A 6,000-nucleotide genomic window follows, 5' to 3' on the forward strand; every position below is an offset into this window, starting at 1 on the left:
AATTTAAAATACAAATACACAAAAAATACAATAAAAGTACACGCATGCAATTAAATACTTAAAATTAATTACTAAATAATAATTTATAAGAATGCCATAATAAAATTCCTAAATAATATTTCTTTCACAAAAATTCATGAAAACTTAGAAAATAAATACTTAAATCTAAAATCCATGCATATACTGAAAATCTATAATAATAAAATATATGCGGAAATAAATATTCTAGTCTCAACATAAAATTCATCTTAGAGCAATGGTCAGGGGTTCTAGCCGTCTGGATACTCATACGCCCTCATCGCCAGTCGGGAACACATTATCCTTATTGACATTTTGCTCATCTGCATCATTTAAATCTAGTGAGTGATAAGTGTAAATTATACACTTAATTTATATATGATTTTAATTGTTAATTGTTTGTTTCGAGCAGATTTATGTGGGTGTTTTGTTATTTTTGTGATTGTAGGGAATTTTGGAAAATTTGTGAAAAAGAAAAATTATTGTGGAAAAAAGAAAAGAATAAGAGAATAGAAGAGAAAATTAAAGGGAAAAGAAACGATCAGAAAAGAAGAAGAGAAGAGAGTTAATGGGCTTTTGTAAATGGACCTTTGTTAGCGCTAAACTTTAGCGTTGAGAGAAGAGCTATCGCGATACTTTTCTGAAGATTGAAAACGAATTGAAAGCGCGCCCGCCCCGTTGCTGGATTGGAATGTTTTAATTATTTCGGGCAAGTATTTTATGGGCTTTTTGGATGGGCTTTTTCACACGATATAAAAGAGAATTTAATTCCATCAGAAGAGAGGAGCCGCCACAATCACACTCACGTACATATCAGATATTTGTGATTTTGATCGTGAAGGTTTCTGGAGCTTAATTGAAGAACGAAGACGGAGATCGATAAACCGGACACGGCGTCGACGACAGATTTGTTTTCTATCTTTTATTTTATTCTGAATATGTTTGGATTTATGAATTATTGTTTTATTCAGAATTTTATTATGAACTAATTTTTAGAGTCTAGAGGTCGGATGGAACCTGGTGTAGACGCTTTCATGAATTTTTGATTTTATTGAATTGAATTTCTTCTAGATTAATTGTTTTTTTCTAGAATTGATTGTCTTTTCAATTATCTGATCAATAATTGATTTGTTATATTTATTTGAAATAATTGCTCGGGAGAGGGGATTTTGAATAGGACATTAGAAAATACAATGTTAATTATTTATATAGCTTGGGAGAGTGTATAATTTTAACAGAGCTTTTAAAGAGAACATTGTTTGGTGATAGATCACTGCGATAAATTCTTAATAGGGATATTGGAATTGAATTGTAGTTGATAAAAATTATTTGTTGCTCGGGAGATGGAAATAAAAACTTAAGTGTTCTTGGCTATTAATTGATTGGAATTCATGAAACTAAATTAATTAGGATTGACTGTTGTTGAAACCAGGTGAAATCTATACCTCTAGAAAATCTTTCTCTGATTGATTTTTCTAAAAGTTGTGTGCGTGCTTATCAAAACTTCATTGCTATTTTATTTTTCTGCAAAATTTCTGAAAGTTTGATTTTCTAGATAAAGTTTAGACTATTTTAATTACAAGCACTAAATATTTTCATTTTACTCCCTGTGGGATCGATATCTGATTTAAATCACTATATTAAAACTTGACACTCGTACGCTTGCGAGAATTTTCACAACAAGTTTTTGGCGCCGTTGCCGGGGAGTATTTTTTTGATTATTTTTTAGTCTTGTTACCAATTAGTCTAGATTTTAATTTAGAGTTTTTTTTTATTTTATTTTAAGTTACTAATTGATTTCTTCTTATTTTTAATTGCAGTCTATGCGACGATCTCAAAGTGCTAATTCTCTACTGTTTGATCCGGAGATCAAGGGCACTGCACGTGCTTTAAGAAGAGCTAGAAGAGAAGAAATTGAGAGAATGGCTGAACAAAAATCATAACAAGCTCCCCTGGTGCCAATTAGAGATCACTTCAGGCCAGTAATCCAGGCTCACTATTCTGGAATAGCTCGTGGAACTATCAACGCAAACAATTTTGAGCTGAAGTCGGCCTTGATCAATATGGTTCAACAGAACCAATTTAATGGGAGCACCACTGCTGATCCTCACCTACACCTACGCACTTTTTTGGAGATAACCGATACGGTAAAAATTTATGGTGTATCTGAGGATATTATTCGTTTACGCTTGTTTCCTTTTTCTCTCAGGAATCAAGCAAGGACTTGGTTGCAATCACTGTCGTTTGAAAGCATCACTATTTGGGAGGGGATGACAGAAAAATTTCTTGCTAAATATTTTCCACCTGCCAAGTCCACCCAGTTGAAGATAGAGATCAGCACCTTCCGGCAGATGGACACTGAACAGCTATACGAGGCGTGGGAAAGGTACAAAGAATTACTTAGACGTTGTCCTAACCACAATTTGGCAGATTGGGAACAGATCGAGTGGTTTTACAACGGACTGAATGCGCCTATGAGGATGAATGTGGATTCTGCGGCTGGAGGTACTATATTTGCAAAGGATCATGTACAGGCCTATGATATGCTGGAACAGATGACGATCAACAGTTTTCAATGGCCATCTGAGCGTATGGGAGTCAAGAAGCCAGCTGGAGTGTATGCAGTGGATCCTCTCACATCCATCACCGCTCAATTATCTGCACTGACTACACAGGTAGCTTCTTTGAATAAGATTAATGTTGCAGATTCAACTGGAGTTGAAGGATCACACGCCCTAGAGGAAGTTAATTATATCACTCCTAATGGCTACCGAGGTTATGGAGCTTACAGAGGTAACTCTGTCCCTAATACACCTAGCTTGCGAAATCATGAAAATTTTTCTTATGCTAACAACAAAAATGTGTTGAATCCTTCGGGGTTCAATACAAACAAGGATGAGGGTAAGCCGTCTTTGAAGGATGTGGTTAGTACCTTTGTGCAGGAATCTGGTAAGAGGATGGCGAGGACTGAGACTCGTCTTGACAGTTTGGAGATGCACATGGCCAACATGGGTGTTGTACTTCAATCTATGGAAACTGGCATAGGGCAATTGGCAAACGCACTAAAGGATAATAACAGAGGCCAGTTTCCAAGCAACACTGAGGTAAATCCCAAGGAGCAGTGCAATGTCATAGAGTTGAGGAGTGGAAAAGAAGTTGGAGTCCAAGAACCTGCTATTGAAGAGGAGAAATTTGAGAAGAAAGTCGAAGAGAAGGAGCTTAAAACTGAGCTGTAAGGCCTGGGATTAATTAATATCAATCCGAATTTATTTAATTTTAATCCGAGTATATTTAATTTGAGAATATTTAGAGTTTCGATTTAAATTCTAATATTCTTAAATTATTTAGGATTGAAATTGAATTAAAATAAGGGCCGAGGACCAAATTGCAAATATTGAAGAATTGAGAGACTAAAGTGCAATTTTGATTGAAAGTTATCTGATGTTAATTCTATTATCAGCATGATACGTGTACATGCCTTAGACATTTCAGAAGTTTTGAAGCAGAGAGCCGTTCTTCTTCATTTTCCTTTGAAACGTTGAGATTCAATTTGCCGTAACTTTTGAACCGGTTGTCCGATTTCGATTCCGTAAATTGTTTTGGAATCCTTACAACGAGGGCTTCAATTTCGTGTAAGTTTTATGTTGTATTATTTGGATTTCGAAATCAGTATGGAGCAGATATCAGATTTTGAGTTATTGATTATGTTCTTTCATTTGTATCGCTTCCATTTTCAAAACCGGATCAACGTTGGATTATGGAATGGATTGGTTATAACTTCTAGCATGTATATCGATGAGTTTAGCTGCTGATATGATGTTATGTTACTGAGTTTTATAAGATATATGCTGATATATGAATTTGAGTTACAAGTTTCGAAGTCGGGATTACGTCGGTTACCGATTTTCAATCGTTACGCCGTTTAATCGAGTTTTTGGACTGTTTTGATATTCGATAGCTAAGCTGAAACACTTATCTTCATGATGTGAATATTATAGAATTTTATTCTTCAGTTTCAGTTTAGTTTGGAAGGCCAACGACTCGAGACAACGAATTTGAACCGAAGAAAGTTGATTGAGGTTTGAAATGCGATTGATTGACGATCTTATGATGTTTTCGACTTGTTTTTGATACAATAGATTGAAATGAAGTTTGATATATGTGTTATGATTGTATCTTTCAGATTTGAAGAGTTCAGAATCGAGATAAATGAAAGGTATAATGACGACATCGCGAAGTAGGGACTTTGAAACTCAAGAACGACTAATCTTGAGTTGGCCCGCAAAAACCACATACTTGTTTATGTTTTTGACTTGATTGTGATGTTGTCGATCCATCTCAGGTAGTGGATCTTTAAATTTGAGTTGATATGATGATATATTGAATTGATTCTATGCCAAGGTTGCTGTTAACCTTATTTGCGAGTCGTTTACGAACTCGTTAGACGGATATCCATGTCAAGATCATTTATGAATCTTGATGGCCTCGAAGTTATATGAATCAGTTCTTATGCGAAGCGTTAATTTACTCTATTTGTTGAGTCGAGTTTAAATAGAGTCGATATGATTTATTTAACGCTTTCTATATGTTGGTTATACTGAGATTGATTTCTCACCGGAGTTTATCCGGCTGTTATCTTGTTTTGTATGTGTGCACGACAACAGATGGGGTAAAAGCTGGTCATCGACGTTATTGACAGCTGGGAGAGAGTCTAGCACGTGAGGACTCGGGTTGTAGATGAAGTTTTGAGATCTAAAAGCATCAAACCTTAGAACTTGTTGGTTTTGGAATGCATGTATGAAACTTGAGATAGTTTATGTCGTTTATCGTTATTTAGTGACTTGTTCGATGTAACAAATACATGTATAGATGTTTGAGACCTTGTTTATGTTTATATGCATGATTTGGACCTTATATACATGTTTTAAACTTGAATTTGATAGCTTGGAATGGATGGAAAGGATCAAGAATGGCTGCTGAAAAACAGGGTGAAATTCTGCCCAGGAAGCGCCAGAGCTGCAGTTTTTAGCAGCCCGAGCGCGAGCCTTCTGTTTTAGGAAAAATCAGGGGCGCCCGGGCGGTAGTTTTTGACCGCCCGAGCCCACCCCCCTTTTGAAAAAAAAAAAAAATTTCTTGATCTTTATTCTTTCCTTACTAGATTAATGATGCTTATTCATTAATTGCCCCTTAAAATTTGAGATTAGCAACCCGAGGCCCCACAACAGGTGGTATCAGAGCATAAGTTTCTTGGACTGAGATTAGATGAGCGGGGTAGATCGAGTCTTCTATTCTGATTTATTTATTGCTTTCATAATTGTATGGTATATGATTGATTGATTATAGATATTAAATTTTCACATGATGCTGTGATAATTTGCGAAGAATATGCTATACAATGGTTTGAATTACATGCTATCTGGTTATTTGATTGAAGTACTAGCATGTATTATGAGGATGAATCAAAACTTGATCTTTTATGAAGGCAATGTGGACTGCAACAGACTTGTTGTAATTGAGATTGAATTGTACACTAATCTGTTTGATTATCAGATATGCCTCCCCGACCAGCACCGAGAGTTAGACAGACGTTGGCTACAAATCAGCCTGAACAGACAAATGCTGCATAGGTCCCAGTGATAGTGTCTGAACATGGACAGGGTAGTACTTCTACTGATGAGTTCAGTGATGCTAATCCGATGGAGAAACTTCTGAAACGATTTCAATCATTCAAACCACCGAAGTTGCAAGGAACTGAGAATGCTATGGAATGTGAAAATTTGTTGGAAGATATTGAGCAGTTATTCGAGTCCCTCGACTATATAGATGATCGTCGTGTCAGACTTGTGATTCATCAACTACATGGTCTTGCCAAGAGTTGGTGGATAGCAACGAAGAGAGCATTGGAAAACCAAGGTACTGTTATTACCTGGTCTGTATTTCAAACCGCTTTCTATCAGCGTTTCTTTCCTGTGTCTTATCGCA

This window comes from Henckelia pumila, chromosome 1, assembly GCF_033568475.1.
Source record: "Henckelia pumila isolate YLH828 chromosome 1, ASM3356847v2, whole genome shotgun sequence".
NCBI lineage: Eukaryota > Viridiplantae > Streptophyta > Magnoliopsida > Lamiales > Gesneriaceae > Henckelia > Henckelia pumila.